The sequence below is a fragment of the Nomascus leucogenys genome, chromosome 4, assembly GCF_006542625.1.
Source record: "Nomascus leucogenys isolate Asia chromosome 4, Asia_NLE_v1, whole genome shotgun sequence".
NCBI classification, from domain to species: Eukaryota; Metazoa; Chordata; class Mammalia; order Primates; family Hylobatidae; genus Nomascus; species Nomascus leucogenys.
Window position 1 is genome coordinate 132,015,673 of NC_044384.1, and position 12,098 is coordinate 132,027,770.

The window sequence follows — 12,098 nt, forward strand, 5'->3', positions numbered from 1 at the left end:
AGAGGCTTTCTGATCGGACCCTGGCTTTTCCTCCCTTTCCAGAACTCTTTGTACTCCCAGGGGCAGCACAGGGAGGGGCCCTGCTGTTTAAGCTTCTTTGGCCTCCCAGGAGGAGTGGGTGGCAGGGTGGCTCAATACCTTCAGGGAGCAAACCCTAGGTCCCAGGGGAGTGAGGGGGGAGGAGGCATCTGTTCCATTTTTCTCTTTGGAACTGAGAGCCCTGTGATTATGGGGAGTTAGCGCAGAAGGAGTGAGACAATTCCTATTCCACTGCAAGATACTATAAATATTTATTGGTATTTTATTCTCATAATCTTAGGTTTATTTTTATTAGGTCTACAGTCTCATTTGGTGAATGGGAGCAGAGATACAATTATTTTCCACATCTTAACCCATTGCTTCAATACCTTTGTCAATGAACATACCTTTTCCCATTGATTTGAAATGCCGTCTTTACCGTATATTATTTATTCTTAGATCTGTTTCAGGATTTTCTGTTCTCTTGCATTGATCTGCCTGTCTGTTGCTAGATTATTACTGAATCATTGAGCTTTATTATGTATTTTTTTTTGAGATGGAGTCAAGTTCTGTTGGCTGGGCTAGAGTGCAATGGCACAATCTCTGCTCACTGCAGTCTGCACCTCCCAGGCTTACACCATTCTCCTGCCTCAGCCTCTCAAGTAGCTGGGATTACAGGTGTGTGCCACCATACCTGGCTAATTTTTTTTTATTTTCGTACAAATGGGGTTTCACCACGTTGGGGATGTTGGTTTTGAACTCCTGACCTCAGGTGATCCACCTGCCTTGGCCTTCCAAAGTGCTGGGATTACAGGCGTCAGCCACCACGCCTGGCCTTATTACGTATTTTTATATTTGGTAGAATGTGGTCTTGCCCTCTGTCCCTTAATAGCTTTTCCTTAAAAAAAAAAAAATACTTTCTTGACTTTTCTTACATTTATTACACTATGAAAGCTTACGAATCATTTTTGTCAAGCTGTAGAAAAAGTCCTTTTGGGATTTAATTAGATTAATATTCATTTTAGATTAATTTTGAAAGACTTGAGATCTGTATAATAAATTACTTTCCAGGGATATGGTCTGTCTATTCCACTTTCCTTTCATGTGCTTGGTATTTGTGTGTTTTTGGCAAATTTTTAATGTTCAGTTCTAGGTAGTTATTTTTAATATCTGTTAAGAAAGGGACTGTGTAGCCCTCTTCCACAATCTTTTCTAACTGGCTGCCGTTGGTGTGTGGAAAGGCTGTTTTTAAAAGAACTTGACACCTTACCAAACTCTTAGTAATTCTAATGGTTTTTAAATTGTCAGAGCTTTTTTTGCCTTGCTTCTACTTTTTGAAACCCATTTTTAGAGTGGTTTCTGATGACCAAGATCCTGTTAAAATGTCATAACAACTGGCCCCCAGGCTGTGGGAGGTGGTGAGGGTCATGTGGCTATGGGCAGGCTTCTTAATCACAGTGATTGTGGTTGAGCAAAGTAGAGTAAAGATGACGCCGCACAGACCTTGTAGAATTTTACACATCGTGGAAAAGCCTGACCAAGTGTGAAGTCTGTAGCACAGATTGAACTGTAGCACAGATCAAATCCTATCTCCTGATCTGACATTTCATTCCATTATGTCCTGTGATCGCACACAGCTGCCTATCTGTTCCCCTGTCCATCCTGTCTGGCAGTGGCAAGTCACGGTCTCCAGGGTCATTTAAAGGGATGCTGTGTTCAGGGTGAACTCGTTCTACCTGCTCTTCAGTGTACGAAGGACTGCAGCAAACTGAACTAGCGATGGATAAGCGCAGGTAATTGGGATTTCATAAATGGTCATGGGGTTGCTTGACAGCAGTCTGCGGTTGGACCGGTGAGGGCTGCTGACTGCAGTGTCCTGGCCCCGATTGCAGAACGGATAGTGTTATCTGTGCTGGCCGGAAGGGCTGCTTAAAACCAGAACTCAAACTTCGGCAGACGGGCTTGTCCCAGGATCTGCAGCCTTGCTCACGCTGTGCGTTGGTGTGGCCCCAAATCGCACGGAGGTGAGTAACCCAAGGCTTGTGTCAATGGCTTCCTTGTGGTTTTGACTGTTGTTGCCTGAATATTTTACACAGTCTGTGGGCTCTAAAGTCCCAGTGTACATCAGTGAGTGCTCTCCTTAGGTGGAAACTATGGGAGTAGAGTAGTGACAACAAAGATGGGGAAAGACCATACGTCCCCAGGTAGGGGTGACGATAGGCGTCATCTTTTTGATCTCGTATGTGGGTGAGTGGGAGAGGGAAGGTTCCTTTATGGGGTGTGAAATTTGCGGGAAGTTTCTGTTTGGGGAGTGCTGGGAGCTGTTTTGTTTCTAATTAAGAAGAGCCCTAGGAAGGGAAATAAGTGAGCTTGCCAACTCATTAGCAAACACTCTGATGAGACCTCCTGGGCACATTACCTAGTGGCCCAAAGCAGGGAGAGGAGAGACAGGCTCGCTCCTAACACTTGCTGGGCCCAAGGCATGAGTACAGACAGAGGCTGACATTCCATATGTCTAAGTAGCTGTTTCCAAGTTCTAAGTCGAGCCCTCTGAAAATCAGGTCCTATGCTGCCATCTTGGTAAATAAACACAACCTTCATAACAACCTGGAAGCCAGGCTCCAATGTAGAATTCTCAGACTCCTCAAGTTTCTTGTCCAAAATCTTTCTGTGATACAGGGAGATATCCCTGGCCACAGGTCCCAAGTCTGTCTACACCTCTGCAGACAATCTCTCTTATGCAAACTGGTGAAGTGCTTCACCCGTGAGAAAACGGACACTGGCAGGTAAAGCAGCAGGCCCAGGGAGACCTGGAGTGTGACCCAGAAGGTGGGGTGATGTCCAGGTGAACATGTCTTGGGGGCCCTGTGAACTCTGCCCCGTGACATGGTGTGGCTAGAGAAGGTGTGAGCAGTGTCTTCTGAGCATGGTGCCCAGGGCAAGGGCCCAGACTCTGGCCCAGCCTGACATTCCCAGGGCAGGGGACAGAGATGGGAGGAGTTGAGGGAGCAAGTGGGAACTTGGAACCACATCCAGGCCAGATGAGGTGCTGGAAGTGCCGAGGTCAGGCACCTCAAGCGTAGGAACCCTTGGACATACGAAATTATGGTTTTAGAAATGTCCGTTGGTTACTTTCAGATTTGGGCAGTACGCCTGCAGATTTACCACTTAACTGATGCAGACCCAGGAGACTTGTCTTGCACCTGCTCTGACCTCTCTCCTGCCAGGTCCCTAGATCCGCAGTTGTTCCTTTTAATGTTGTACTGGTGGTGACAAAAGTCTGCTGTGATGAAGGAGCCAGCGACGGGGATGGGGGCGCGAAGGACAGATGCACCATTTCCCCTTTGCCTCTCTCTCCCGCTGCATTTATGGATCTGCTGGTCTGGTTCTCATTCTTTGCCTCAGTCTCTTACACACATCCAATTCCTGCCTTTCTACGGTTTCCATTCTTACTCTGTTCCTTTCCTTGCTGTGAATTTCTTCCTATTGCTTGGTGTTGGTGGCTTGGCAGGGGCAGTGGGGGCTCTGCAGGGAGGTGGGAGATGCTTTACTAGTATCCCAATGAGTTTCTATGACCTTGTGATAGTAGTAAAGTGATCCCTTCATATCTTCAGGGGATTGGTTCCAGGAGTTTTGTGGATGCTGAAATCTGGATGCCCAAGTCCCTTATATAACATGGAGTAGTATTGGCATGTAACCTACACACATCCTCTTGTATACAGTCTGTACAGTCATACGTGGTTTTCATCAACAATGGACCACATATACAACTGTGGTCCCATAAGCTAATGGGGCATATGTAGAAACCTGACACATGGCACTAAATAGTGGCATTGCAGATCAAGTAGGAAAAATGGTTGGTATTCAGTAATGGTTCTGGGATATTTGTTTTTCCATATGAAAAAATATACATAGATAAAAACCTAATACTATGTAGGTTTGTGTGAGTCCATTTTGATGTTCACGTGGTGATGAAATTGCCTAATGATAGATCTCTCAGACCTATCACAGTCATTTGGTGACACATGACTACTTTAAATCATCTCTTAGATTACTTATAATACCGAATACAGTGTAAGAGCTACGTAAATAGTTGTTATAACTGTATTTTAAATTTGCACTATTCTTTTTTTGCGGGGGCCGCGGGGGGGCGGGGGGCGGGGGACTAGGGTGTAGATTCTTGCTTAGTTGCCCAGGCAGGAGTGCAGTGGTGTGATCTCTGCTGACTGCAACCTCCACCTCCTGGGTTCAAGTGATTGTCCTGCCTCAGCCTCCCAGGTAGCTGGGATTACAGGCAGCCGCCACTACACCCGGCTAATTTTTATATTTTTAGTACAGACAGGGTTTTGCCATGTTGGCCGGGCTGGTCTTGAACTTCTGACCTCAGGTGATCCACCTGCCTCAGCCTCACAAAGCGCTGGGATTACAGACATGAACCACCAATCCAGGCCTAAATTTGCACTATTTTTAATTTTTGTATTTTTAATTGTTATTTTTCCAAATATTTTTGATCTGTGGTTGGTTGAGTCTCTGGATGCAGAGCCCATGGATACAGGGGGCCAACTATACTATATTTAGGTAGTTTACAAGTGAAATAGGCTTTTGGAGGTTGACATAGGAATCTATAATAACATTATTCCTGTGGGGAAGTATATTGCCAATTTCAAACAACTAATTTGTAAGTAAACTTTCAGAAATAAAGTTTGTCGTGGCTATTTTTAGAATTTTGCTACTGGAAGGGTGCTTTGTCCATTATAACCTGAAAATGAATTGAATCTACTCTAAGCCGGTATGTAGGCCCCCTTCCAGCTCAGAAGGCCTATGAATTTAGTGCACATTCCTCATTATATAGGGTAGGAAATTGAGATCAGAGTGTGTGAAGTTATTTCTATAAAGCCACAGGTAAAGTCTCGCCGGGACTTGGGCTTCCTCTTCCACCCTCTTGTACGTCAGAACCTAAGAGTAGCGTTTTCATAACCCAAGGAGTTTGGGCACCAGCACCTGTTTGTGGGTAGCTGGCGAATATTGATGGCACATGACTGCCTCGAGTCACGGCAGGTGGTGCCGGACCTTCCTGTGTGCACAGGATGAAAGGCGATTTGAAGAAGAATGGCGAGTATCCTAGCTTTTTAAAGGTGGCTACAGGGATATTTGATCAGCACTGTCAGCATCCTGTGTCAGTACCTTAAAATGAGATTGATCTGTATATGGGTTAAGTTGTTGGAATTTCCCTTTTGTGTTTCATTTTATTTCATTTTTTATTTTTTGAGGCAGTATCTCCCTCTGTTGCCCAGGCTGGAGTATAGTGGCACGATCATGGCTCATTGCAGCCTCGACCTCCCTGAGCTCAAGCCAGTTCTCCCACCTCAGCCTCCCAAGTAGCTAGGACTACAGGTGCACATCACCAAACCCCACTAATTTTTGTATTTTGTTTGTAGAAACGAGGGTTTACCATGTTGCCCAGGCTGGCCTCGAACTCCTGAGCTCAAGCAGTCCACGTTCCTTGGCCTCCCAAAGTGCTGGGATAACAGATGTGAGCAACCACACCTGAGAGGAAGTTTCTTAGGGCTTTGCTGCTGTCTTGAATTTCCTTACCTTTAAGAAGAGTTCCTGTACATAGAATAATTACGGAAGTTTTTCAAGACTTTATGAAACATTTCTACACTGTTGATTGCATAACGTTTGTAAGACTGTTTCCTTATCCATAGAATAGGGATAATGATACCTCCTACTTAATCTTTATGTCAGGATTAAGTGATGTGAGAGGAGACACTCAAGCTCCCAGCAAGGGATGGCCATGAGTAATCACTAATTGCATTGGTTTCTATTACTGTTGTAGTTATTGTCATTATAATGAGGGCTTCCTGGTCTTCCCTGCTTGGTGTCACTTACCAGGTCTTGACCTTTTGGATGCCTCCTCCCTCATTTGGACACACTTCCTATTACTCCAGACGAATCTGTTTCATGTGCTGAAGCTCTCCCCTTCATGGGTCAAAACGTATAGAATTTCTGCTTTGTAAAAAAAAAATTCCTAAGATTGTGATTTGTTATATTGCAGGATCTAGTTGTGATTCCTCTGTCTGCCTTGAGGTCCCACCAGTGATGGCTTTATTGTTGACATTTTCCTTTACACCGTTTGTCTTGGACTTTCTTTTCTGCTTAATGAGCTGGGGACACAGGGACATTCCTGGAGCCTATTTACATTTTCTATCGCGTGCCTGACTTGCATTTACGTCAAACGTAATCAGTAACTGCTTAGCTATGAGGACAAAATCAGCTCTAGCTTTCTGTAATAGTTACCCTTCCTGGTGACTTAACCTGGAATCGTTTTTGTACTCTGTTGTTGGTTATTTGAAGAATTCTCAGTCTGGAGTCCCAATGTGAAAACTTTGCCTGTTTGTTAGATTTCAGTATTACACACTAATTCTAAAGACGTCTCTATGCAGAGATGTCTGGATACCTCTTGTTAGGCCTTTTTGCCCCGGAATTCTGAGTGTTAAGGTTAATAGTGATTCCCTAAAACTTGGTGTTAGTCGCCGAGGAAACCATTTAGGAAATGTATTTGCAGTATGACTAAGTAGCATTTAGTGGGGTAATTGTTTTATTACATGCATGTTTTTGTTTGGAGATCAGAGTCTCAGGGTGGCCTAGGCTAGAATTCAGTGGCGCGATTCTGCTCACTGCAGCTTCCACCTCCTGGGCTCAAGCATGTCAGCCTCCCAAGTAGCTGGGATTACAGGTGCCCACCACCACATCCAGCTAATTTTTTGTTTTTTTAGTAGATTTTGGGTTTCACCATGTTGGCCAGTAATTGTTTTATTGAAAAACAGTCTTCTAATTGTTTTTCAGACAGTTTGAAAGTTGCAGTCATCTGTGACCTTTAACATTCCCTAAAAAAATCCTACCTATGCCCCTGCTGAATTTCTGCTTTACCCATTTCCCTAGTCCAGAAACTCTCTGGCTTTTCACAATGATTTTTCCTTTCTCCTCAACCTTCAACATCTCACCTTTCCATAATATCAGCTGGTGACCTTGATTCTTACTTCGCTGAAGTAAAAACATTCTGAAGACAGTATTTACATTCAATACTAAATTTACAAACCTATCCACATCTGAACTTACAGACTGATTTCCTTCTAGCTAAAACATGCATACTCTAGCCCTACACATGCCAAAGCCCTGCCCTTTTTGTGTGCTAGCTCCTGTCCTTCTCACTTACTCAAGGTCATTGTTGTAATGTTGGTTCATCTGTCCTGGTACCATTAGTTTTTCTTCTCTACTGTATCATCTCATCAGCACACAGAAATATCTTTCATCTTACAAAACGCACTCTCAGCTGGGCATGGTGGCTCACACCTGTAATCCCAGCACTTCGGGAGGCCGAGGTGGGAGGATCACTTGAGATCAGGACTTCGATACCAGCCTGGCCAACATGGCAAAACCCTGTCTCTACAAAAAATATTAAAAAATTATGTAGGCGTGATGGTGCGTGCCTGTGGTCCCAGCTACTCAGGAGACTGCGGTGGAAGGATCACTGAAGCCCAAAAAGTCAAGGCTGCAGTGAGTAGAGATCATAACACTGTATTCCATCCTGGGTGACAGAGTGGGACTCTGTTTTAGGAGAAAAAAAAAAAAGCATTCTCAAACCCACCCCTGTTTAGCTTCTGCTGCATTCTCTCTTTGCTTTTACTGAAAGAATTTTCTACACTCCCTCTCCTTTCTTTTCTTGATCCTCTTTAGTTTGACTTTTGTCCCTAGTCCTCTACGAGACTGGTCTTGTGAATGCTACTAATAACTCTTTCATTGTCAAATCCAATGGTTGGTTGCTCTCAGTTCTAATCGGACTTGATTTATCAGTAGTGTTTCACATGGTGGTTCACTCCTTTCTTCTTGATTTTCTTCCTTTGGTTCCAGTACCGAGCCTCCCAGTTGTCTTCCTGAAAGATCCTTCCAATCCTGTCTAGGTTGATGGTTTCTCTTCCTCTTGCCAATGTCTAAACAGTGGACAATGCTTGCTCAGCCCCTGAGGCTTTTCTTTCCTCCTCCTGCTTAATTTGCAGGTGTTCTTACCAAGTTCCATGACTGTTTCTGCAAATGTTGATTTTTGGTCTTAATTTCTTCCTCTGTTCCTTCTTATACTACACAGTATGTATTACATCTTTTGATATCGTTCCACAAGTTACTGAGGCTGAATTTATTATAATCTTTCAGTCTACATTCTTTGTTCTTCAGATAGAATAGTTTCTCTTGATGTTCAAGTACTGACTTTTCTTGACTGTTAGCTCCATTCTGCTACAAGACGATTCCATGAATGTTGGATTTCAGATATTCTCGTTTGCAGTTCTATAATTTTCACTGGACTCTTTTTTATAGTTCCTATTTCCCTGCTGGGAATGCCCAGCTTTCCATTTATTTCAAGAGCATTTGCCTTATGGAACATAGCTAAAATAGCTGCTCTAAAGCCTTCGCTTGATAATTCTAACATCTGGGTCATATTGGAGTTGGCATCCGTTGATTGTTTTTTTCCGTTGGAAACTGGTGACATTTCTCCAGTTCTTTGTGCCTTGAGTAATTTTGCATTGTCCCGAACATTGTGGATGTTATCTTGTGTAAACTCTGCTTCCTTTTGTAATCTGGGCGGTTTTTTTTGGTTTGTTTCTGTTTTTTTTTAAATCAGACATCCACCATCCATCGTGGTCAGGTTCAGGCTGCAAGTAGTTCTGTCTCGCTCTCTATGGGTGGTGCTTCCAGTGTGAGTTGAGATTTTTAAAGCCCTGGCTGTCCACTTTGTATCTGTCCTGAAATTGTATCACCAGGGATTACTTTGAGATTTGGGCCTTGGTGTGAATCTTGGTTCAGTCCTCAGGTCTCTGTTGTATCGATTTGAGTGTGTCCTGCAACTTGGATGAACCTGAGACCTTGGGCAGAGTGGGGCGGGGGTTCATATATAGAATTAGGGCAAAGGCCCAGTGGCTCATGCTTGTAATCCTAGCATTTTGGGAGGCTGAGGTGGATCACGAGGTCAGGAGTTCGAGACCAGCCTGGCCAACACGGTGAAACCTTGTCACTACTAAAAATAAAAAAAATTAGCTGGGTGTGGTGGCATGTGCCTGTAATCCCAGCTATTCAGGAGGCTGAGGCAGGACAATCACTTGAACTCAGGAGGCGGAGGTGGTAGGGAGCCAAGATTGTGCCACTGTACTCACTCCAGCCTTGGTGACAGAGGAGACTCTGTCTGAGGGGACAGAAGGGAGGAGAATTAGAGGATCTGTCTCTCCAGCTCTCTCCTCTGTGTGGTTCTACTCATTTTCTGATTCATAAGAATCCCTTTGCCTCTTCGGTTTCTGTAAGATTTATCTGACTGTGGACCTCTGTGACTGGTGGGCACCACCTTGGGGCAAAGCCATTAGAGAAGTAGGAGCAGGGAAAGTGGGGGAATTAACCCTTTTGTAGGTCACTTTGCCAACGTTTGACTCCCCTCTACGATCTGCCTGCTTTTGTTTTGTTTTCCTAGTTCTCAGGTAGTTGCTGTTTGTATTTTGTTGAGAATTTCTAGTTGTAAGCAGAGGAAGGATGGCTGTCCTGGGCACTTACCATGATGGCTCCATGACTTTAAATACCCTACTGGGAACTCTCAGATTTACCTCTGTTGCCTGGACCTTTTATCAGACTTTTATTTCTTGCCCAGACTTCTTCCCAGAACTCAGTATCCTCATTTAGATGTCAATCGGGCATCTCAACTTTGAGTCTAAGTCTGGATTCTTGACATCCTGCCTTGGTCTTACCCTACTTCAAGATGGGCAATGCCCTCCTTTCATTGCTCAGGCCAGAAACTCTGGATTCATCCATGACCCCTCTCATTGTCTCATATCCAAATCCAAGCCATGACCTACTTACGATTTTTTTTTCAAAATATATCTACAACCAGACAACTTCTTTCCATTTCCAGGAGATCATTTCTCACATACAGAGCCGTCACTGCCTCCTAACTGCCCTCCCTGCTCCCAATTATTTCCGTTCAGTCTGTTCTTCACCTCGTGGTAAGTTAGATGGTAAGTTAGATTCTGTCAAGCTTCATTTCACACCACTGCCCTTCACCAGTCACTGCTTACCTATCCCTGTGGATAAAGGCCAGGGCCCTGGAGTGACTTCTATGGTGGTAGGGTTGTCTCTCCCCATTGCCCATTCCTGCCTTTTCCCGCTGTTCTTCTTCATCCTCTGGCTCAAACCACCCAGCTTTTGCAGTCACCTTCACCTTTGAATCTGACATTCTCCTGCCTCAGGCCCTTTGTCCTTCTTCCTTCTCCCTCCGATATCTGCAGTATTACCCCTCACTCATCTTCTGATCTCTGCTGAGATACCACCTCCATTCCTCTTGATCCCCTCTTACTGTGCATTATTCACTGCATTCATCAGACCTCACTTAAGAAAAAAATTTTTTGAGACACAGTCACACTTTGTTACCCAGGCTGGAGTGCAGTGGCACTATCTTGGCTCCCTGCAACCTCCACCTCCCAGGTTCAAACAATTCTCCTGCCTCAGCCTCCTGAGTAGCTGTGACTACAGTTGTCCGCCACCACACCTGGCTTAATTCTTTCTTCGTATTTTTAGTAAAGATGGGATTTTGCCATGTTGGCCGGGCTGGTTTTGAAGTCTTGACCTTAAGTGATCCTCCCGCCTTGGCCCCCGAAAGTGTTGGGATGACAGGTGTGAGCCACTGCCCAACCAGACCTGACTTCTTAGATATCTCTGTGTCTTCTGCCCTTAACTTAAGCTCTTAGATGACAAGTTCTCTGCATTTATCTTTACAGTAATGTATTTTGAGTGCCTAGAATAGTGCCTGGCACAGGATAGGCACTCAGTAAATATTTGTTGGTTGAGTGCACCAAAAGACAAACAGTATTTTCAGAGTACTTCTTCATAAAAAAGGAATTTGATAGGGTTAATTTCTATTCTTTTAAAACTCTATTTCAAAAGAACCCTGCAGAAATTAGTATGGTAAAAGTGTGCTAAGATGTTAACACGCACACACCCACCTTTGGGGTATGGAACATTAGCACATGGTGGAAGCAGACAAATTCATTTCTAACTCTTAACTACCGGGACTGGGTTGCTTGTTTCCCATGAGACCATTTCTGAGGATAGCTATGGGAATCAAAGATGGAAACACACGTGGCTTTCACTGTTTTCTGCTGTGGTGCATCTTGAAGACAGGCAAGAGTGGTGTGTAACAGTAGAAGCCAGCTGAAACCACATTGTGCATAACAAGTTTGGTCTCATTATCCCTGCCATCTTGGTTTGCTGTGACCAGATCTCATGATGATGAATGACAGAGTAAAGAGCTGTCACATGTATCTACAGCCCTGAGCATGAGCAAGTTGAAACAATCATTGTTGTTCCTAGAGTCTTCACCTTCTCCACTTTCAGTGTCTTTGAAGCACAGCCAAGTTAGCTGTGAAGCTGCAGTAGTTACGTAGCACCACTACTCAAACCTGGAAACCCAATGAAGGCTGTGAGTCCCGTATCCCCTTTGTTCCTTGCATCGGAGTCCATTTTTAGTGCAGTGGATGAATGGCTGTGTGGGTTCTTCCCAGAAAGGACAATTGTCACCCTAGGGTGTGTGTTCTCACTGCTGGTGTAAGAGGACATTTTCCCCTTGTTCTAAGGCTACGTTATAGATTAGGAAATCTTTTGAGATTGCTGTTTGATTTCACTTCGAACTCTGAAAAGTGGGACTCGGAAGGAGGATGTTGAGACTTTTTAGAAGCAGTGAGATACAGTGCTTACAACTCAGAGGCTTCCATTGGCTAAACAATGAAACTCTAATCACTCAGTAGCATGAACCCATACTGAACCAGCTTCGAGTGATAAATAACTGATGTATCCTGTTTTTTTGTTTTGGTTTTTTTTTTGTTGTTGTTGTTTTTTGAGTGCAGTATTTTCTTGTTTGCCAACTTTTCTACAAATCATTTTCAGGCTTTTTCCTCTTGATGTGACAGTATAAAAAATAAGTTTATTTTTGATAAGAGCAGCAGCTAAATAATGCTATGGTTGGAATTTAATTAGGAATGTTGGTTTAT

At 44.0% G+C, this 12,098-nt stretch overlaps 1 protein-coding gene across 1 annotated transcript in view; it reads left to right on the top strand.

Annotated features, from left to right (window-relative positions):
• The window catches only part of CSGALNACT1 (chondroitin sulfate N-acetylgalactosaminyltransferase 1), a 355,242-nt gene that overhangs the window by 73,033 nt on the left and 270,111 nt on the right, over nt 1-12,098 (top strand). The window lies entirely within an intron of this gene.